Consider the following 24,394-nt stretch of genomic DNA (forward strand, 5'->3'; position numbering starts at 1 on the left):
GTAAGTAAGGTCAGACCTATAATCTTTCTAGTATTACAATTCGTGAATCTTCACTGTCTACTCAATTGGTAATTATTTGCTTAAATTTTTTTTTTATTTTTAAAGCTTCTATATTTTGTGTGTTTATGCTCTTTCAGTATTAGAAATATAAAGATCTTCTAACAAAAAGGAAACTTTTTCTGTAGGATATTCTGTCCCTTTTGGTTGAAAATGTTTTCTTTAGACATGTTTTTGAATGATGAACACGTAAGTTTGTATGGTGCTATTTGGGTTTTCAAAAAAAAATTTAAAAATAATTTAAAATATTTTATCAATAGATGTAGAGTTTAAAATAGACATGTTTTAAAAAGTCCAATAGTGAAAAAAGGTTTTATAACAAAATATAGTGAGTAGTTTTTGTCTCACCACTTCCTGTTCTCTCTAGTCCTCTCCCTAGAGGATACAGGGTAGATAACAGTTAATTTTTTATTAACTGTTAATAATTTAACAGTTAATAAGCTATTTCTTCTTAAGCTATTTCTTCTGGCATCAACCTATCTCTGTATCTAAAAATAATGTATATACAATGCTATCTTTTGATTTACCAGTTTTTTTCATTATATATGGAGTTTCTATTATGGTAGAGAAAGTTTTAGTGTTATTAAATACCATCTCCACTACTGTTTCTCCCTAGCTTCTTAATTTAGTTCTATTAAAATATTTGGTTAAGTCTAATAATGTTATGTTTACATTGCTATGCCTGTGCAAATTTTACTTGCTGATAGTGTCTTAAATAGCCCCTTGGTGCGGTTTTCCACAAGGTCAATCACAGTAATCTGTCAGTTAGAATTTTTTTTTTTTTAATTCTTGGAAATTTCTCTTCTAGAGACTTCCAGTGTCCTACAATTGAAGCCTACCCTCTTGACCTGCTGCATTGCTCTTTTCCTAGTATGATTTCCCCTTGTTGTTATCCTTAGATTTTTCTCTGCTGGGTTTGATTCTCCGAATATTGTTAGAACTCCTATCTTCTTTAGGCTTCATTTACCTCTTGCTTAGGTGGAGCACATCCTCTAGTAGTTGTGTTGGATTCAAAAGATGATACGATGCCAGACAGCATGAGGATGACAGCCTCCAGCATGCCTACCCTCTCACATAGCTTCAATTTGGATTGGTTGCTTTCTGCTGCTGGTGCACAGTTATCATCCTAGAGTCCCATTCACTAGTATTCCTTCACTTCTCTCTTGTGTTGGATGTCTTGTTTTCTATATCTTACCTCTTCTTTGCTTTGGTTTGTTTCCTTGTTTGTTGTCAAAGGATGATGAGACCATCACTATCTAAAATATCTAATCAGGCACAATGTCCCAGAACAAAGCAGACTGCTAGTTTTATATAGTGTTTTGGGGGAATGTGGTGCTCAGGGATTAGAAAATTTTAAGAGGCAGCAAAAGCAGATTAACATAATCTATAGACAAATGGTTACTTGGGTGAGACCACTGTCGATTGGTTGAGACCATTGTCGATTGGTTGGCATTTGGGTATTTTATTGTAGTGACTTTCTCCCTAACTTTAAATTGGCTGACTTTCAGAAGTAAGGGGCTAAGCTAACACTGATTGGCTTGTAAAAGAAAAGTAAGTTGTTTTTACAATGGAATGGGTATAAGTAGTCCTTGGCAACATTTTACTATAGTTATGAACAATCAGTCTTTCCTAAATTTGTAAGAACTTTAAAATTCTCAATCTTCTAGTAACTTTCTAGGAAAGCGTACATGGTAGGTAATTTTTTGAGCCTTTCCATGTCTGAAAATATTTTTGGTTTCTGTTTTCACATTTGATTAATATAGTTTGGGTGAGGGTAAAATTCTAGATTGGAAATATTTTTCTTTGGAATTTTGAAGGCATAGTTTCTTTTCCTCCTCATCCTTTATTGCTTTTGAGAAGTCTTAAGCCAATGTGGACTCTCTTCTTTCGTTTGGATCTTTTCACTGGAAACTTGTTAGATCTTTGCTTTGTCCCCAGTGTTCTGAAGTTTCACAATGATGTGCTTTGGTGTGGGTCTGTGTTTATTTTTATCCACTGTCCTGGGTGTTTGTGGGTACCATTCAGTGTAGAACAGTTGGCATTTTTCTGGGACCTGGTGTATGGAATAGGGGTGGGGCAGTAGATTTTAGGTTCAATATGCTTACTTAATCACCCAGTTTTAAAGACCTCTGCACTTCCAGTCAGCCCCTGATCTACAGATGGTCTATGCTGCATTTTAGAGATAATCCCAAACTTTTTTCACAGAGGAGGGGGGATCTCAGGATCGCTCCTTTCACCCGGTGCCCTCCCTGCATTTCACTTCCAGTTCCAGAGTTGGTATGGCCAGTCCCTGACTCTCACGAGGATTTCTGACTGTAAATTGGGTTGAGTGGCAACTTTCTCTACTGCTGGTTTGGAATTTGGCTTTTTAAGTTCTGCTACACATTGAACATTCATCAATACATAACTTCCAAAGTTTTGTTACTTTTTTTCTCTTCTCTGCTGTCTATCCTTGTGGATTTATGTTTTAAGACAAAACAAATTGACTTATTTCAGTAGAATTTTTGGAGAGAAGCAAAATTATATGCGTATGTGCATTCCATTCTCGTAACAGAAAAACAGCTATAAGACTAACTGCAATATTCTTTTTTTTATTTGTTTGTTTTTTTGAGACGGAGTCTTGCTCTGTCGCCCAGGCTGGAGTGCAGTGGCGCGATCTTGGCTGACTGCAAGCTCCGCTTCCCGGGTTCATGCTATTCTCCTGCCTCAGCCTCCTGAGTAGCTGGGATTACAGGCGTGCACCACCACACTGGCTAATTTTTTGTATTTTTAGTAGAGACGAGGTTTCACTGTGTTAGCCAGGACGGTCTTGATCTCCTGACCTCGTGATCTGCGCGCCTCGGCCTCCCAAAGTGCTGGGATTACAGGTGTGAGTCACCGCTCCGGGCCCTAACTGCAATATTCTTATGTGAAATAATATTACAGTAGCAGTACATGATTATTATATTTCTGATATGTGAAAGGTAGAGTAACAATATGTTGCTCAAATGCAGTAACACTAAACATAGATCTGCAGAGAGGGCACTGCTACAGAGAATGAATAGTCATACCTTCCTTGATTGTGAGCTATTCCTTTAATTTCTAAAAATCATCATTGGAAAACCCACAAAAATGTTACATCTGTATTATAGGAAAACTAGAATACAGTGATAAACATGAAGAATAAAATAAGAGTCACTTTAATTACACTACCCAGAGCTGCCCACTATTAACAGATTAGTGTATATATTTTTCTAGTCTTTGTTTATGCATTTGCCTGTGTATTTGTGGACATATGTTTAAATGGGGCATACTGTATGTATTATTTTGTTCCTTCCATTTTTTCCAACCATAAAAGTATATGGCTCTTGAGTTGAGAATTTTTTTGCACAGAATCCTAGAGATTATATTCTCATTAACAACGTCTAACTCCCATTTGCTTGATTGTACATTATGTGCCAAGCACTGTGCTGACCGACATCTTTGTTTTTCTGTTTAATTTATGTTGACATTATTTCAGACCACAGAAAAATTCCAAGAGTGTATAGAGAGTTCACCCAAATATCCCAAATGTTAACATTTTACTACATTCCCTTTCTTATTTCTCTCTCATGAGAGTAAAAGGTAGACTTTACTCCCTTTCATACCTAAATAGTTAAGTGTGCACTTTCTAAAAAACAAGGACATTCTTTTATATAAGCCACAGGATAGTTGTCAAAATCAGGAAATTAACGTTGATTTAATGTTAATTATGTAACCTACAGACTTATTCAGATTTTACCCATTGGCCCATTGTACTTTATAGCAAAAGAAAATTCCAGGTCATGAGAGTGCATTTAGTTGTCATGTCTCTAGTTTCCTTTAATCTGGTGCAGTTTCTGTTTTTTTCATGACATTGACTTTTTTTTTTTGGAGATAGGGTCTTAACTGTTGCCCAGGCTGGAGTGCAGTGGTGTGATCATGGCTCCCTGCAGCCTTGAACTCCTGGACTCAAGCAATCCTCCTGCCTCAGCCTCCTGAGTAGCTGGCACTACAGGCGCCCGCCACCACACCTGGCTAATTTTTTATTTTTTGTAGAGACAGATTCTCCCTGTGTTGCCCAGGCTGGTCTCGAACTCCTGGGCTCAAGTGATCCTCTTGCCTTGGCCTTCCAAAAAGTGTTGGGATTACACGTGTGAGCCACTGCATCCAGCCGACATTGATATTTCTGAAGAGTGCAAGACAGTTATTTTGTAGAACATGTACAGTTTGGGTTCATCTGATGTTTTCTCATGATTGGATTAAGGTTATTCATTTTTGGCAGGAGTACCACAAAGTATCGTTATGCTTTTGCATTGTATCAGGAGGCACAAGATGGTAGTATGATTTTGGATCACTTGATTGTTACTATTTTTCCTTTTGTAATTTTTTTGTGGTAAAATATACATCATTTATTTTTATGTTTTGACCATTTTTAAGTATATAGCTTAGTGACATTATATTCTCTTTGTAATTCACATTCACAGTCCCTTTGTAATTTTAAAGTATTTTGTGGAAAAAATACATAGAGACTTGGTAAATATCCTGTCACTATTTGAACTTTCACTCACTAATTTTAGTATCCGTTTGTTGTAAACATCTTGTTACTCCTCGAACTTTTGCTCACTAATTTTAGTATCCGTTGGTGATTTCTGCCTAATTTTCATAATGGTTCTTGAGTGGTGATATTCTAATTCCATTATTCCTTCTACGCTTACTTATAATAGTACTTTATTTTGACACTGTCCCTGACGTGGCCAGTGGGAGCCCCTTCAGTTCTTTTGACATGCCACTGTCATTCTTGGAGCACGTATTCTAGGCTCATCTTGCACTTTCCCAGCCCCAGCCTTGGAATAAGGAATTTCTTCTCGAAGCCCTGATTCCTTTTAATAATGACTTTAAAAGCCACAGTCTGGACTCTAGATGTCCTGGTTGCGATTGTTATTGCTTCTAGGCCTTCTCAGCTGACATCTAGGAAATAAGTATGTGTGAGAGGAGGGAGTGTGTGTGTTTGTGTGTATGTGCGCACACAGTAGTGTATCTTTATTAAAAGCAGCGAGTTTATACAGGTACCTCAGATTCTGACCCAACACTACAGGGTTTATTCTATCCTTTCCTCATTCCATATTTATAGCTCTGATTTCCAACAATGAGAAACTACTCATATTTTTGCTTATTGGTTCAATTCAAGAATATAAGAAAATAGTTTAAGAATTATTAACTCATACCACCATTTAAAAAGACACCTCGTAAGTAGAATTCAATGTTTGTTAATACTGTTTTTCCTTTAGCCTAAGGACATGTAGTCTAAATCTGTACTGTGTAATAATACGGTAGCTACTAGCCACATGAATAGAGATGTGTCACAAGTCTAAAATGTACATTGGATTTGAAAACTTACTACAAAATAAATATGAAATATCTTACTAGTATTTTAATAATTGTTTGTTTATTTATTTATTTATTTATTTATTTTTTTGAGACAGACAGAGTCTTGCTCTGTCGCCCAGGCTGGAGTGCAGTGGCCGAATCTCAGCTCATTGCAAGCTCCACCTCCCGGGTTCACGCCATTCTCCTGCCTCAGCCTCCGGAGTAGCTGGGACTACAGGTGCCCGCCACCTCGCCCGGCTAGTTTTTTTGTATTTTTTAGTAGAGACGGGGTTTCACCGTGTTAGCCAGGATGGTCTCGATCTCCTGACCTCGTGATCCGCCCGTCTCGGCCTCCCAAAGTGCTGGGATTACAGGCTTGAGCCACTGCGCCCGGCCATTTAATTATTTTTAGTAGAGACGGGGTTTCACCGTGTTAGCCAGGATGGTCTCGATCTCCTGACCTCGTGATCCGCCCGTCTCGGCCTCCCAAAGTGCTGGGATTACAGGCTTGAGCCACTGCGCCCGGCCATTTAATAATAGTTTATGTTGATTATGTGTTGAAATATTTTAAGTGTATTAGATAAAATATATTAATAAAATTAATTTCACTTTAATGTGACTACTAGAAAATGTTAAATTACATATGTGGCTCCATTATATTTCTATTAGAATGTGCTGATATAAAAACCATGTTCAAAAGTTACTTGGATTAATTTTCCTTCTCTAACATTCTTTCCCTCCTCCCTGGGGTTATGTTATTCATTTGAAATACAGTGTACTTCATTTATTTCTATTTGTGTTCTGTCTTTTTCACTTGATCCTAATTGATCTTATTTATTCTTCAGTATGTGAAACATCAACATGTTTCCAAAAGTCAGAACTCTACAAAAATGTTTATACTCAGGGCACTGTCACCCATTCCTTCTGCCCTTCTCTAACCTGTCCTCTGTAGGCTACCAGTCTAATGATTCCCCCAGTTATCCTTCATACATTTTTTTCCCCTCAGGATTGAGGATATAGATGCACATTTTCTTATTTTTCTTTCATTCTTACACAAAAGGTAGCATACTATAGATACTCTTTTGTACTCTTACGCTCTTTCTAATATTTTGAATTTACAAAAAGTACTACAACCATGTCCATATGTATTTTGGTATGTTGGAGGTGTATTTTGGAGTAAATTTTCAAAATGGAATGGTTGGGCCAGAAGTTAAAAGCATATGTAGTTTTCTTAAATATTGCTAAATGCCTTTCTGCAGAGGTTGTACGAATTTGAATTCCCATCAGCAGTGTATGAGAGGGTTAGTTTCCCCACAACCTCATCATCAGAGTGTGTTGGCATGCTTTTTAATTTTTGCTAACTTGATAGGTAAGAAATAGCATCTCAGTATAGTTTTAATGTTTGTTTCTCTTGTTGTCAGTGAAGTTGAACATCTTTTCATATGTTTAAGGGTCATTTTTTATCTTTTTGTGTGAAATATATCTTCGTTTTTCCATCAGGTTTTTGGTCCCCTCCCCTTTCTCAATTGCTGGGAGTTTTTTTTTTTTTTTTTTGAGACGGAGACTTGCTCTGTTGCCCGGGCTGGGGCTGGAGTGCAGTGACCGGATCTCAGCTCACTGCAAGCTCTGCCTCCCGGGTTTACGCTGCCTCAGCCTCCGGAGTAGCTGGGACTACAGGCGCCAGCCTAATTTTTTGTATTTTTTTAGTAGAGACAGAGTTTCACCATGTTAGCCAGGATGGTCTCGATCTCCTGACCTCGTGATCCGCCTGTCTCGGCCTCCCAAAGTGCTGGGATTACAGGCTTGAGCCACCGTACCTGGCCGGGAGTTTTTAAATATTAGGAATATTAGCTCTTTACTGGTGATGTATGTTACAAATATTTTCTCCCAGTTTGTAGTGTTTATGCGTGGGTATGAATGTTTAGACCTTTATGTAGTCCAGTTTTTGAGTTTTTTGTTTTATCTGAATTTTGGATTAAAATTAGAGGCTTTCCTTGGACCCATGGTAAATAATTCACCTATATTTTCTTCTAGTACTTCTGTGGGTTTAGTTGTTAATTTGGATCTTTGATCCATTTGGAGGTATGGCTTCTTTAAAAATGAATAAAAAGACCAATTTTGCCCCAGTGTTCTTTTTTTTTTTTTTGAGACGGAGTCTGGCTCTGTCACCCAGGCTGGAGTGCAGTGGCCGGATCTCAGCTCACTGCAAGCTCCGCCTCCTGGGCTCAGCCATTCTCCTGCCTCAGCCTCCCGAGTAGCTGGGACTACAGGCGCCCGCCACCTCGCCTGGCTAGTTTTTTATTTTTTTTAGTAGAGACAGGGTTTCACTGTGTTAGCCAGGATGGTCTCGATCTCCTGACCTCGTGATCCGCCCGTCTCGGCCTCCCAAAGTGCTGGGATTACAGGCTTGAGCCACCGCGCCCGGCCATCCCAGTGTTCTTTGATATGCTGCCTTTATCATATATGAAATTTCTATTTGGTTTATTTCTGGACTTTCTATTTTCTATATCATTATCACACTGTTTCAATTATAAAGGCTTGATAGTATATCAGGGGCTAGCTTTTTAAATTTTTAGTGTTTTCCTGACTATTCTTGCATGTTTATTTTTCTGTTGAACTTTAGTATCAGCTTGTCTGTCTCAATAAAAAAGCTTGCAGGTATTTTTATTGGGGTTATGTTAAATTTATAAGTTAACATATGGAAAACTGACTTTTTAATGCTGTTGTTTCATGCTGAGATTTCTGTCCAAGAACAAAGAATATCTTTCCATTTGTTCAGATCTACTTTTGTATCTTTCAGGAACGTTTTAAAGTTTTCTTCATATTTAACTCCTTGATAAATTCTCCACTTTTTTTTCAGCTCAATAATACATCTTATAGATCTTTCTTTTGTATATCTACATAGTTTTCTACAGTGTGGATGCACCATAATTTATGTAACCTGGCTGATATGGGTGGACATTAAAGTTGTTTAAAATTTTTCGCTATTGCAAACAGTTCTGGAATAAGTAAGTATCCTTGTAGAAGTCTAGTTACTTCCTTATGATAAATTTATCAAAGGAGAATTGCCTCGTCAAAGGTCTTTTGACACATAAAAGTTTCTGAAACATATTGTTAACAGCTTTCCATATTAATAAAATGTATACCTCCACTACACTGTTTGAGCCCTATTCTGTTGACATTCAGCAAAACAGAACCTTATTGCTCTTTTTTAATATTTGCCAGTTTGATAGCAAAACAAAGTATGTTTATATCGCATTACTTTGCTAACTGATGAGTTTTATTTTTTATCCATCTGCCATTCAGCTGGCCAGCATATACTCGTTGAGTATCCACCATGTTCCATAAGCTATCCCATGTATTAAAACTGTAGTAATGACTAGAAGTTGAACATCTGTTTGTATCTCTCTCGCGTGCTCTCTCTCTCTCTCTGTGTGTGTGTGTGTGTGTGTGTGTGTCTGTGTGTTTGAGATAGGATCTCGTTCTGTCACCCAGGTTGGAGTGCAGTGGTGCCATCACAGCTCACTGCAGCCTTGACCTGCTGGGCTCAAGCAATGTTCCCACCTCAGCCTCTTGAGTAGCTGGGAGTACAGGTGCATGCTACCATGCTTGGCTGATTTTTATATTTTTTGTAGAGATGTAGTTTTGCCATGTTGTCGAGGCTGGTGTCGAAATCCTGAGCTCAAGTGGTCTGCCTGCCTTGGCGTCCCACAGTGCTGGGATTACAGTCAGGAGCTACCATGCCTGGCGTCTTTTTGTGATTTTTATTATTTTGTGTCTTATGTCTTTTTTTTTGTTGATGGTTAGTAGACTTTCCTGTCCTCAGGTCTGAGAATGACAGAAGATGGCATTTCCTTATTCTGTTTGGTTGATGAGCTTCTAAAAAGTTCTTTTGTATGTGTGTCTTCATTGCACATTCTATGGCACATCACTGTGTTAAATGCAGACTTACAAAATGAGTTAATGAAAGTTAAGTGCCTAGACAGGTGTCAAAGAAATAACTGTATATTTTTATAAAAATAACTTTTATTATTACTGTTTTTCAGGTGAGGCTGCTGTCTGTCAGAAAGGAACTTTTATACAGTTTGTCTTCAGAGACAGTCTATCTGCATGTTGTAGAGTTTTATTAAGAAAATAAATGTTACTTATATGGTAAGTTGCCTTTACTTATGCATATTTTATAGAAATACTGTCTATTTACTCTAAAGATTTGTTTGCTTGTATTTTGTTTCTTCAGTGTCATTTTATTTTGTAACTGTCATGTAAAACAAGTTTGAAAAGTGGCAATTTCCTGAAAGGTGTGGGGTCTTTTGAAGATTTTCTTCTGTTTACTATCTGTCTTAATTTTATTGTTTATAGTAGAGAGGAGAACAGGGGCTGTTTAAATATTGGGATTAGTTTTCAAAGTTGGATCACTAGCTTTGGTCTGTCTCTTGCCACTGTAACAGCTGAGAATTAACATCCTTCTTGTCAAGCCCTGGCTTCACTATAATTCATATAGTGAGCAGCAAAGATGCAGTGTTATTTTAAGGGTTTGATTAACTGATTCAGGAAGAATAGGTGGTCATTTAAATAGTAAAGTATAAAACAGAATGAATAATGTTATTAAATTACTTAGAAATGAAAAAAGATAACTGATTTTAATTTTTAAATATTACCCTATAGGTATTTGTTGTCAGTTAAAACATTTTTTTTTCAAGGAAAATTTAGTAAGTTCATATGACCTGCTGTTTTGTGAGAGGTTTTCTTACATCCTCTGATGATCTTTTGAGTATATTCCAACTTCTGACTCTCCTGTGTGACCAGTGACAATGGGCCAGCCGATGCGTAGGGTGATAGCTTTAGTGTTAACCAGAGGGTTGGTCGCAGCAACTGTCAGAGGATAAATATACTCATGTGCTGCTGACGCACGTTGCAAAAATTGGATGGAAAGTATGACATGATACTGGTGATTTGCCGAAATTTCTCTCAAATAGTTTTGTGCAGCTAAACACAGTGAGAAATAAATGTTGATGTTGAGAGCTGAGTTCAAACAAAGTAGTCTCAAATAGAATCCAGGGATGAGGAGCTATAGGCACTGAAAAGAGAGGAACAATATTATCCTTAGATTTGTTTTTTCTTAGTCTTTTTGCTTTTGTTAGCATCAGAAAACTGTCTTAGGTATTTCTGGATGTTTTGCATGGTTCATGTGAGTAGAAACATAGGATTTCATTGTACATGACTGAAAAGGCCTGCATCTCAGAGCAAATCAAAGTGAGTTTTAATCTTGGTTATTTGAAATCTCCTTGTACCTGTCTTATTAGGAGTATTTTTTTTTTTTTTAAGAAGAAACTAATTTGCAGCTGGCTATAAAGAGTGACATTGTGTCTGGGAAAATGCTATACTAACACACTGTGCTGTCCCACAAGAGTACTTCTCAAGTCCCCAAACGCAGTGCTGACAATCTGTGACAGCCTGTGAATTGTTGGGCAGCAGTTGGGGAAGATGGACAGCAGAGTGAGGTGGTTGTGTGTAAGTTAGAGGAGGTGGGGAGGGGAAGAAGTGAGAGAAGAGCAGAGCAGCTTCTAAGTTTTGTGGGCAATTTGAATGGAAAGTGTTTTAGTTGTTGTGTTCTGCTAATACAGCTGTGAAATAAACAGCTAGAGGGTGGGGTGGAAATAGTGTATTTCACCTTTCCTTTCAAGGTATTATTGATTCTGTCATCAAAACTGTAAGGTTGCCTGGGCATGGCAACTCACCCCCATAATCCCAGCACTTTGGGAGGCCCAGGTGGGCAGATTACTTGAGTTCAGGAGTTCGAGACCAGCCTGGCCAGCAGAGGGAAACCCCGTCTCTACTATAAATATAAAAAATTAGCTGGGCATGGTGATATATGCCTGTAATCCCAGCTATTCTGGAGGCTGAGGTGTGAGAATTGTTTGAGCCAGGCAGGCGGAAGTTGCAGTGAGCTGAGATTGCGCCAGTGTACTTCCAGCCTGGGCGACAGAATGAGACTCTGTCTCAAAAAATCAAATAACAAAAAACCCTGTAAGGTTCTGTGTTCTATTGATGAGAGTATGGGTTGGATTGAATTAAAACTTTTGAGGAGACTAGAAATATCACATCATACCAGGAAATGAAACTATAAAGGTAAGGGTAATGGGGATAGGGCTTATCTTTTCCAGGAATTATTATAGTAGTAGTAAGGCCAGTTACCATATCTAGATCCACAATGGGTAGGCCTTTATCTCAGACAAATGTACAGCTTGTTATTTATTTATTTATTTGATTGATTTGATACATATACTATCAGCTGTTACTGTTTCTATAGCAAGCATTGTCAGACATCAAGGACAGGAATTTCTGGATATTATTTGGATTGTGGAGTAGAATTTAATGTGGGCAAGTTATGGTTCAATTCTTTCAGTATGAGAGTAGTTATACAAAGTAAATAGCTTTGCTACAATGAACCTTTGGCTGTAGCCAGACTAATATTGGGGAATGAATGTTTGTGTTCCCCCTAAACTCATATGTTGAAATCTAGTCCTCAGTGTCATGGTGTTGGAGATGGGGCCTTCACGGTGTAATTTAGTCATGAAGGTGGAGCCCTCATGAATGAGATGACTTCCCTTATAGGAAGAAGTCAGGGACCAGGTGCCATGGCTCACGCCTGTAATCCCAGCACTTTGGGAGGCCAAGGCAGGTGGCTCACCTGAGGTCAGGAGTTCGAAACCAGCCTGACCAGCATGGTGAAACCCCATCTCTATTACATACAAAAAATTAGCTGGCATGGTGGCACATGCCTGTAATCCCAGCTGCTTCGGAAGCTGAGGCAGGAGAATCACTTAAACCTGGAGGTAGAGCTAAGATTGCACCATTGCACTCCAGTCTGGGCAACAAGAGCAAAAACTCTGTCTCAAAAAACAAACAAACAAACAAACCAAGAAGAAGCCAGGGAGCTAGCTTGCTCTGTGTTTCTGCTATATGAGAATACAATGGGAAATCAACCTACTACAACCTAGAAGAGGGCCTGCTCCAGAACCAGGCCATGCTGGCACCCTGATCTTGAGCTTCTAGCTATTAGAATTGTGAAAAATTTTTGTTGTTTTTAAGCCACCCGGTCTATGGTACTTTGTTATAGCAGCCTGAACTAAGACAACCAGTTTCTGTGAGTCTCCAAAATAGCACTTTCTGACTTTTTGCCTCTTCACATGTTGAGTGTGTTCTTTCCACTTGTAATGTCTCCCCTCAGTTCTATGTCTGAATATCTGCTTCTAAAGGCCTAGCCTGAGTTCCACCCACTTTATGACATTTTCCTCACCCATTCCAAGCCCTTAGTGATATTTTTCTCCTCTGGTTTCTATCATTTACTGCTTTTCTTTTATTTGGCAGTTAGAGACATATGTTCCCTTAAAACAACATGAAAACAGTCTTTCCAATTAGGTAGAGACATCTTAAGGGGAAGCTTCAGCGATTCTCCTGCTTCAGCCTCCCAAGTGGGACTCCCACTGGGACTACAAGTGCGTGCCACCATGCCTGGCTAATTTTTTGTATTTTTAGTAGAGATGGGGTTTCACCGTGTTAGCCAGGATGGTCTCGATCTCCTGACCTCCTGATCTGCCCACCTCAGCCTCCCAAAGTGCTGGGATTACAGGCGTGAGCCACCGCGCCTGGCCCCTACTTTATAATTTCTACTACCCCAGCAGTGATGTCAATGCAATATGTGCACTTAATAAATATTTGATGGTAAAAAAAAATGCCATTGCCTATTGTTAGCTTTTACCCATCTTTAAAAATTATCTTTCTTTTTGTATCATAAGAATAGTAGATAAGAATTGAGTTTAAATACCTGAGCCATATTCATTCAGGAGATGATTCTTTTTTGAAAGCCTTCTGTAGCCCTGTGTACAGGCATTCTGTTCCTTAAAGTAACATTGCTTTGACAATGTTACTGTATTGTAATTATCTGTTATTCTTGAAACTCTAATTAATAAACTTTGAAACTGCATAGAAGAGAAACTCTTAAATTTATTAACTTGCTAATGCTTTCTTTGTCTGAAACTTGCTTTTGGTTTCTCAGTTTCTCACCAGGCACATTTCACACTTGCTGGTATAGCTCCAAGGAGGGAGGTGATAGATACGGAGCTGTAGCTATGTCTCTAACAGACAGACTCTCTACCTCATTTATAATTATTCATTTTTGTCATTATTGTGATGTGGTATTTTAAAAATTAAACTATTCTGTGCTATGCATTTTTACAAACATACATACAGAGTAAAGAGCTTTGCTACAATGAACCTTTGGTTGTAGCCAGACTAGTATTCTGTGCTGTGCATTTTTACCCCAACATAATTTTTAGAAGGTGTATGTTTTAGTCTAGTGCAGTAGTTAGGTGCAGGGACTTTGAAATCCAATCCAGGGTCTTTGAAGTCCTGTCCAACACTTGGAAACTGTGTGATCTTAAGTAACTTAAGTTTCAGATTTCTCATCTGTAAAGTTGGGATAATAATACTACCTCTTAGTATTGTAGTTGGGATCAAATGAGATCATATATATGACACTTGGCTGAGATTGAGTCTGGTGGCCTCTACTTTCAAAATGTACCCAGTGGTTTATTAGCTTTACTCTGTGAATCTTAAAGAGGAAAAAAAAATCAAGTTCAATGCATGTCAAGGTTGAGGTAAAGCCCCCAAAGCCTTATCCTTTGAGCTCCTTTATTGTCAACTATAGGATGTCAGTTAAACCCAGAATAGACCCAGGAGAGGAACTAATTTCAAATAACTGTAGAAACAGACCAACCTCCAGATGTGTAATGAGGGAAAGAAGTTTTAAGAGGGAGTTTTTTTCTTTTCTCTCTGCCCCCTACCACCAGTTACATATGCAGAGTAGGAAGCAAACTTTTCTCTCTACCTTTGTATTACATATCATATTGCCGTTGTTCAGTATATTAAAGCTTTTTATCTGACTTTTTATCTGACTGTTAGGTGCTAACATTAAACTTGGAGCAGTTAAATTGGTGAGCTGTGGGGTTACCTTGTCAGTGGAGTGTGAAAAAGACTAAGCCGTGGACTGTTTCCCAGCCTATAAAGCGTGAAATCAGTTGGTGCTGATGCATGGAGACTATAGCCAGTGGAGTATAAAATAACGCTGGGGGCATGAATTGTGTTACGTTGTGAGAAAGACCTTTTTGTGCCAGTTTATTTATGTATTTTGGGACCTCTAAGATCCTACTGGAATCATGTATCTTGTATCTCTTGTTGTCTTGATACTTAGTTTTTTCATGAAATGTTTCTTCCAGTTGTGCAAGCTGTATACTTTGTCCAGCTGCAGGCAGAGAGGCAGAGGCAATAAATCCAAATGTCCAAGGCAGACTAATATTAAAATACTGTATTATATTCTGTTTAAGACTGCATCTGAAAATACCATCTGCAGTTGGTATTTGATATACAAGTTTCTTCTGTTTTAGACTCAAGATTTGAAAGTATACTTTGCCTTCTATTTTGAGCTTCTGCCAGTGTGAAAACTGTGTTACCAGTTTCACTGGTTGGTGGTCCCGTGTTGAAATGTGCCTCTGGAGAAGGGATATAGAGAAGGACAGCATTTTCAAATGCTTGGAGGAGTTGGTAGGAATAAGTATAGAGATTATTCTTATGGGGAATAGAAGAGAGGGTGTTCCTCTCCTGACACCTGGTGAGGTTCTTTACCATATGGCTTTGAGGGTGAGGCAAGGTGAATGAGGAAGTTTCAGAGACAATAGTGAATTATTGTCAGCCTTTTTAAGTCTGGAAGGTTATTGGAAATAGGCATGCCATGAAAGCATTAAAGGTCTTTCATTCTTTTCTTACTTGGTTTTCTCTTTTTACGGCAGCAGTCTTTGAACTCTTTGGTTGCTTTGCAGTTACGTGGATTCTAAGCAAATTGTGAGTATTTATGAAACTAATGCATCACTGTGAGACCATTCTGCTGAGTATCAGGCAGTCTAGTATAGTAGTTAAGTGCAGAGACTTTGAAATCCTAACCAACACTTAGAAGTTGTGTGATCTTTAGTTATTTAAGCTTCAGATTTCTCATATATAAAATTGGGTTAATCATAGCTATCTCAGTACTATAGTTGGAACCAAATGAGATAGTGAATATACAATGTTTACCACAGTCCCTGTCACATAGTAAGCACTCAGTAAATGGTAGCTGATTATTATTCTTTCTCTTCCTCTGCTACTACTAATGGCACTACTCTACCACTACTTCACTTTTGCTTGTAGGGCCTAAACCGTAATGAAAGAGAAAACACAATTAGACATGGTTCATTGCGGCAGATTTGGAAAAATACGTCGTTGTTCTCTTGGGCATGGCTTAATAGTTCTTTCTTAGCTAAGTAGAAACGATAATAAGACTTTTTATTTAAAATGAAAGATAAGAATCTTTGTCTTGGTTTAAGATAGCTTTGTAAATGAGTATAAAAAACTGGTTATTCTAAAATGTATTTGCTTAATGCAAATAAATCAGCCTTTATATGAGCTTTGGGAATATATAAAACTAACAGTTCAAAGAATTGTCATTCCTTATTACTCACCTAACACAACCTTATTTTTTTTTTCCCCGGAGTGAGTGCTTTTTTGGGGAATTGTTTGAAGTTTTTTTCTTGTGCCAAGATAGTCACAGTAGAAGTCTTGTCCAGTGTATGAGGCACATTTTTGGGGGAATGGGATGGAAAAATCACCCCGATCATTTATCCTTGATGGTAATGAGCATTAGTGTGTATAATATATTTGGATTTGATGTGCATTATGTGATTATTTCTTCAGCACAATTAACTTCCTAATGAAACTTTGCTCAGCATATATCCTGAGCATATACTTGGTGGAAAACTGATAATACAGCTATAATGGTGGTAAAACTGCTAGTTTAGTTGATAGACAATCTGGGTTCTAGTCTTAGTTACTACCACTCAAATAGTCTTAGATAAATCCCTCAACCAGATGGTTTTCAAAGGCTCTTTTCAGCTATAAGCTTTTTGTTTTGAGACTGGGTCTTGCTCTGTCACCCAGGCTGGAGTACAGTAACACAATCATAGTTCACTGTGCCCTCAAATTCATGGGCTCAAGCGTCTCCCTGCCTCAGCCTTCCAAGTAGTGAGGGTTACAGATATGTGCCACCATTCTCAGCTAATTTTCTATCTTACTTTTTAATGTTTTAGAGACAGTCTTGCTGTGTCGCCCAGGCTGGTCTTGAACTCCTGACCTCAGGCAGTACTTCCACCTCGGCTTCCCAGAGTGCTGGGATTGCCTGCGTGAGCCACTATGCCTGGCTTCAGCTGTAAGATTTGAAGATGGGTATGGAGGTAGCTTACAAACTGGGAAATGTAGTAGTGACACATTTTGGCCACCAGAGGGTGAAGTCCAGTCATTGAAGTTGTGCTCTGTATTTGACCAGAATGTGGCATTCTTGGAAATGAAGAGGACACATTGCTCCTCTGTTCATTTATGTTAAGTCATAGAGCCTCTTGTTGTCTGATTCTACTTGCACTTACTATCTTTCTGCTTTTCTTCTTCTCAAAACTTTGTGGGTAGGACTGGGGCAGATATTAAAGAAAGGAGAAGAAAGGAATAGACGTATCTAATTGTCAAGTAGTCATCCAGTTTTGTTCTATAAAATAATGAATGGCTTTTAGATGACCTATGAGCAACCTCAGTGGGAAGCACAATAGTATAGGTCACCACACTTAATTATTTGTGGCCATCTTCCTTCCCCAAAACACATTGGCACGCACACAACACTTAACCCTCGTTGCCTTCACTCTTTCTGAAATTCCAAGGATGAACGCAGAATGTCTGAGAAATATAGCAGAATGAGCACAGCCCTTATAATTGTAACCAAGGTTCAAATCTTGCATTGCCACTTAATATCTGTGTAACCACAGACATTACAATTTTGAATTCCAGTATCTTTATCTGAAAAACTAGGATGTTGAATTCTGACCTATACAATCCCTTTCGGTAAGTCTAATTCTAAGGCTCTGTAAAAATTCTTTAATGTTTATTTGAAGGGCAGTGCTATTCTTAATACAACACTTTAATAAAGTAGTATCTTTAACAATAGCATGTTCTTTTTTGATAGAAACAGAGCTGTAGATGTTGTTAAGGCTTAAATATTAAAGTATTGAGTAAACTATCATAACACCAAGTAGAAAAACAGTTACTACTCCACCGTGGCATTTTTTAGCCCCATAAACAAATACAAACTAATTTTCTGTGAATGTAGGCTCAGGATGGCAGTGGTTCATTCAAGAGGGGCCAAGACTAGGGGGAGCCAGGCCAAGCTAATTTCGGGTATAGTTAATAGTGAGACGTTTTGAGAAGTCATCATCTGGGGATAAGTAAGCTTAGCAAAAGAGGGCATGTAGGTTCTGGGAACCTATGTCATGAAGCTGGAGTCAGAATCTATTTCTTCCAGCCACACCAGTGGAAATAACTTTGACACAATATTCAATTATACAAGTCCAAGTTGCTGTCTGAGAGCTCAGGATGATAAGATGGAAGGAACAAGGAAAGGCATGGTGATCTAAATACCTAGACAAGCTGAGATAAGTGTCTAGAATGTGACAGAGCAAATGGACTCAGAAGTGTGCTTGTGAAAGCAGGCAAGGATTAGTACTTACTACGATATGTACACAAGAGAGTAGAAGCCAGTCAAGCTGATTGGGTAGAAACAACATTTTAGGATTATGTTCAAAAGATAATTTTAATCTGTCCTGGTTTTAATCACTATCCTTGGTGTTGGTAGAGAAGGTCTGTTTGGTATGTCTAAGGCTCTACACATGTTTGAGGCTAGTGATTATGTCATTGACAAACTCTAGGTTGTTTGATGGTTCTAATAGCTTTATACTCCATGGGATATACACATATTCACAGATCTGTTCACTACTGCTGCAGAGTTCATTTCACAGAAATGAACTGGCTAGTAAAAAATTTGGCAGACAAACTAGCTTTTCGAGAAGCTGCTAGGAATGGAGCCCAGCTGTTCCCTTTGGGCTTGAGCTGTTGGAATTCATTGGGTTAGCAGCTAGAAAGAATGAAACTGTAACATTCTTAGCTTGGTTCATGACAGCAAAGCTGAGGTGTTAGGATTTCTGTTCTAGAGGTTTACACTTGCAAGTAACTTAACTTGATTGTGTGTCTTAATATTACTGGGCTTCTGACCGCTGAAATATGGCTTGAATCGATGGTGGTTTGGAGAAAGTAGAAAGAGGGCTATCCATCATCCAGAGGCTCCATAGAAGCTGGCTGATAATGCTGCTTTCACCAGGCAGCCATCTGTCCATCCATCCATCAGTAGGATGAAATGAGATTTAGCGGAACAGGCAGCCGTAACTCTGAGCTACTTTCTAACCAACAATTGCAGCCCTGGCCTGAGTCTGACCACAAAGCACAGCACTGGGGTTTGGCAGGATGTGGCAGCAAGTGCAGCCTCCTTCCCGTCACTGCCAGCCTAGAATGTATTCAGTATGAGGCTGTAGCCCAAGCTTACTTCCCATACAAAATTTGACTAAACTTGGGATGACAAGTAGACAGAAATAGTCTTTCAGCTCCAGACTATTTTACAGGTTGAACAGACCCTTTCGGTGGGGAATATTTTTGCTTAACACTTGGGGTACTTCTAGTAATTCTGTCATTGTGGTATTGAGGAATGAGGTAAAGGTAATTTACTGATTTCATTTTGTATAAATTCTTGTTTTTCTTCGTGAATATAAATTTTTACCTAGATTGTTAGGTTGCAAAAATGGAATTTTCGTTCTCTCATTTCTCTCTACTCTCTTTGATGGTGCTAATATGAAAGGCAAGAAAATGTAGATGGGGAAATGGGTAAAAAATTCGAAGCAAGAAACTGATGATCCCTAAAATGGACAATTAGGCTTTGAATAATTGGTTGTGTACCATGTCTTCCCTGGTTCTTTTGCAGAACATTGAACCTTCCGAGAGAGCTTCTTAGTATAGCTCTGTGCTCATGTTGCCTGTCCTTGTGCCATCCCTAGTCATGGCCAGCTTTCTTGACTGCTTTCTCTCACTGGTCACTTTAGATCTCAGCTCCTGCTCTTTGTTCTGAAACCTTGCTTTTCACTTCAGATTGGGGGAGGGGTAGAGGGAGCCTAATGTACCGGAGATGCTTCGGAAATGAGAGCCTTGGATGAATTCCTGGGCCTATTGATCCACCGGCAGTTTATGCATCCTGACATTCATAATCTCAGTAGGCTGCTGATGTTCCTGATTAATGGGCCCAGGGGCTGTCCATCCGTCACTTCACATTAATTACTGAAGAGGTGTTTTTCCAGTGATTTACCTGACAGCGGGCTGTGATAAATACCCTGAAGCAGAGTGGGCAGTGATTAATCACAGGGCCACACCCCTCCCCCTACTCTTTTTTCCCCCTAACCGCAGGTTAGCATTGGGACCTGACCAAAGAGTGCCCCCTCCTCATAAGCTATCTATCTCCATAATTGCTTGTGGATGCGTATTTATTGGGGCATGGGGCCTGGCAGATAGCATTCTAGAACTTGTGCCAAAGATGATGAAAAATAAATCTTCCCAATAGGAAGAGTAACTAACATGTTTTTACATGGGGCAGAGAAGTATCTGTGAGCTGCCTGTATGTTGCTTTTTAAGAAATCTGATAGGAATATCGCCCACCTACTATGCATGCACTCAATACTGCAGTGGTTGCTTTTTGAGCTTTAAAAAAAGGAGATAGAACAACTTTTGTGTTTGCTATACTTGTAGTATATTCAGGGAGAATATGTGAACAAATATGAGAAATTAGAGAACATTTCAAAGTACTAATATAATATTGGGAGAATTGGACTACAACTTCAGGATTCCATTTCTTTGTGGCCTTAGAAAGTAAAATTTAGTTAACTAATTAATGTTTTTCATGTGTCAGACACTGTATTCAACTCTGGAGATATGAAGATGAATGTGATACAGCTGAGATCTCAGGGAACAAAGTCTAGTGCCCCTTGCCTCAGTTTCTCAAAGTACAAAATAAATTTCCAGGCAGTTACTGAGTTAATTTTAAATTAATATAAGATCTAAAGTAATTTAAAATCAGTTCTTACATTAATTTTTCCGTGAATATTTATTGTATTCCCAGGGATAAAAGAAGTTTATGAAAGATACTATCTGCTCTCAAGAAACTTACAGAGTGTGAGATGGCATTCATAAATGAAACAGTTGAATAAGAATATAAAGTAGTATATAATGAGAGTGATATAATGACAATGAGGTATCTCAGTTTAAACCCAACTCATTTAGGAGGGCGTTACACATTATCAAGGAGGGCGTTTCAGAAGTTGGAAGGAGCAGACAATGAGGCCATCCTGCCTAGAATGGAGACTTTGTGTCTGAGAATGATAGCTACATTATTGAAATAGTAGATTGACACCAAATCATGGAAAATCTTGAATGCAAGGTAAGCTTAGTTTTTATTTGTATGCTTTGGTGGTGAATCTAAGGTTTTGAGTGAGAAAGTTTGGAAAAAAATGTATTTTAGAAAAAATTCTTACATATTGATGTTCCTAATGTTATTTGGAATTGCCAAATTACCTCAGCATTCTTGGAGCCCTCTTTTCCTCTATAGTTCAAAATAAAACTGTTCAAATTAAAAATATAGTTTTATATATGTGCCTGAGTGCAGCGCAAAGGATTTTGTAGTTTGGTTGTATATGGAGGAGATGATAGAGTTGACAGTCAAAAGAGACCAAGTTTCTCATTGTTAACACGTGCAAAGTTGATTAAGTCAATTAAGTTTTAAGTAATGACTGCAGAATTAAATTGGGAAGACTGTAGCCTCAAGATTTAAGAAAGAAACCATCAGATTTACAGATAACTTCATTAAGGCTATACTGATTATTCACTGACTACTAGATAGGCATATTTTAAAGCCAAGAGTCAGAAATTAAAGGGTCAGTGCTGTCAGCTATATTTTGGCAGGAATTTTAAAGAGGTGTCATTTTTTTCATTAAAAAACTTAAGATTATATATGGCAAACTTCACCTTTCATGGAGTACACTTTGTGAATTTTGACAAACATACAGTTGTGTAACTCCCACACAATTAAAATGCAGAGAGAGCAGTTCCATCAATCCAAAAAATTCCCTTGTCACTTTATAGTCAGCCCCTTACCTGATCCCAAGCTTCTGGCAACCAGTGATATGTTTGCTGTCTCTACAGTTTTGTATTTTCCAGAATGTTGTGTAACTGGAATTGTATTTCTCTAATGATAAATGATTTTTAACATCTTTTTTGCCATCCTTATATCTTCTTTGGTGAAGTATTCTTAAATAATTTTGTTTTTTTGACACTGAGTTTTGAGATTCTGGATGAAAGTACCTTATCAGATGTGATTTGCAAATATTTTCTCGCAGTTTGTGGCTTTTTACAATTCTCTTACATGTCTTTGGAGAGCAGAAGTTTGAATTTCGATGAAGTCGAGTTTATTGATTTAACACTCATAGGTGGAAATTGAACAATGAGATCACTTGGACACAGGAAGGAGAACATCACACACCGGGGCCTATTGTGGGGTCAGGGGAGTGGGGAGGGATAGCATTAGGAGATATACCTAATGTAAAGGACGAGTTCATGGGTGCAGGACACCAACATGGCACATATATACATATGTAACAAACCTGCATGTTGTGCACATGTACCCTAGAACATAAAGTATAATAAAAAAAATCATTTTATGGATCATGCTTTTGATGTTATATCTAAAAAACCTTTGCTAAACCAAAAATCCCAAAGATTTTGTTCTGTATTTATGTATAGCAGTGTTAAAATTGTAGGTTTACATTTAGATCTGTGATTCATTTTGTTAGTTTTTATATGTGGCGTGAGGTATAGATACAGTTTTTGTTGTTGGAAATGAATTTCTACTTGTTTTGGCACCATTTTTTGGAAGGACTCTCTTTTTCATAGAATTTCCTTTGTACATGTCTTGAAAATCAGTTGTTCGTATACGTGCGAGTCCTTTTCTGGACTCTTACTCCGTTTCATTCATCTATATATTTACCGTTTCTCCACTATGATACCTGATTATTGTAGCTTTATAGTGAACTTGAAATCTATCTTTGTCCCTTTTCAAAGTTACTTTGGTGATTCCATTTCCTATGCCTCTTCATACCCATTTTAGAATCAGCTTCTTAATATCTGTAGGAAGTCCTTCTGGATTCTGATTTAATTCTAAAGATCATTTTGGGGAGAACTGACATCTTAAATATTGAGGCATCTCATTTATTATTTTTCTTTAGATTTTTGATGTCTTATCAGTGTATTTTAGTTTTCAGCGTAGATTGTACACATACTCTATTAGTTTTATGCCTAAGCATTTCATATTTTTGAGTGCTAATGTAAATGATACTCTTCAATTTTCAGTTTTTTTCATTGATAGAATATAGAACTGCTTGTATCCTTATGACCTTGCTAAACTTACTTAGTTCTGGTAGCTTTCTTATAGATTCTATGAGATTTCTATGCAGAAGATTATGTCACCCGCAGATAAAGACAGTATTACTTCTTTCTTCCAATCTGGATGTTTTTTATATTTTTTTCTGCCTTGCTGCACTGGCTGAAACCTCCATTTTAATGTCAAATAGTGTGGTCATCTTTACTTTGTTTTTGCATCTTATGGGGAAAGCATTTGGTTCTTCATCAAGTATTATATAAGCTATAGGTTTTTATTGCTCTGCTTTTTTTTGTGGATAACATTTATTAGGATGAGGAAGTTCTATTCCTAGTTTACTGGATGGATGTTGATTTTTGTCAAATATTTTATGTACATCTATTGAAATAATCATGTTTTTTTTTTTTTTTTTAGTCTTTTATGGTGAATTACATTTTGCCTGAACTTTAATTAATTAGTTTATCTATTATACTTTAAGTTTAGGGTACATGTGCACAATGTGTAGGTTTGTTACATATGTATATATGTGCCATGTTCATTTGCTGCATCCATTAACTCGTCTTTTACATTAGGTATTTGTCCTAATGCTATCCCTCCCCCACCCCCCCACCCCATGACAGGCCCTGCTGTGTGATGTTCCCTGCCCTGTGTCCAAGTGTTCTCATTGTTCAATTCCCACCTGTGAGTGAGAACATGAGGTGTTTGGTTTTCTGTCCTTGTGTTAGTTTGCTCAGAATGATGGTTTCCAGCTTTATCCATGTCCCTACAAAGGACGTGAACTCATCCTTTCTTTTGGCTGCATGGTGTTCCATGGTATATATGTGCCACATTTTCTTAATCCAGTCTATCATTGATGGACATTTGGATCGGTTCCAAGTTTTTGTTACTATGAATAGTGCCACAGTAAACATACGTGTGCATGTGTCTTTATAGTACCATGATTTATAATCCTTTGGGTATATACCCAGTAATGAGATCGCTGGGTCAAATGGTATTTCTAGTTCTAGATCCTTGAGGAATTGCCACCCTGTCTTCCACAGTGATTGAACTAGTTTACTCTGCCACCAACAGTGTAAAAATGTTCCTGTTTCTCCACATCCTCTCCAGCACCTGTTGTTTTCTGACTTTTTGATGATCGCCATTCTAATTGGTGTGAGATGGTATCTCATTGTACTTTTTGTTAGCGTTTCTCTGATGACCGGTGACGATGAGCATTTTTTCATGTGTCTGTTGGCTGCATAAATACCTTATTTTGAGAAGTGTCTGTTCATATCCTTTGCCCACTTTTTGATGGGGTTGTTTGATTTTTTCTTGCAAATTTAAGTTCTTTATAGATTCTGGATATCAGCCCTTTGTCAGATGGGTAGATTGCAAAAATTTTCTCCTGTTCTAGGTTGCTTGTTCACTCTGATGGTAGTTTCTTTTGCTGTGCAGAAGCTCCTTAGTTTAATTAGATCCCATTTGTCTATTTTGGCTTTTGTTGCCATTGCTTTTGGTGTTTTAGTCATGAAGTCCTTGCCCATGCCTGTGTCCTGA

The 24,394-nt window shown here is 38.0% G+C and overlaps 1 protein-coding gene across 1 annotated transcript in view; it reads left to right on the forward strand.

The window, feature by feature from the left end:
• Positions 1–24,394, forward strand: part of R3HCC1L (R3H domain and coiled-coil containing 1-like) — a 114,969-nt gene that overhangs the window by 18,641 nt on the left and 71,934 nt on the right. The window contains exon 2 of the mRNA XM_011928747.1: positions 9,471–9,576. The gene's annotated coding sequence lies outside the window, so the exon portion shown is untranslated. The remainder of the gene's footprint in view (positions 1–9,470; positions 9,577–24,394) is intronic.

Source organism: Colobus angolensis, unplaced genomic scaffold (assembly GCF_000951035.1).
Source record: "Colobus angolensis palliatus isolate OR3802 unplaced genomic scaffold, Cang.pa_1.0 Scaffold794, whole genome shotgun sequence".
NCBI lineage: Eukaryota > Metazoa > Chordata > Mammalia > Primates > Cercopithecidae > Colobus > Colobus angolensis.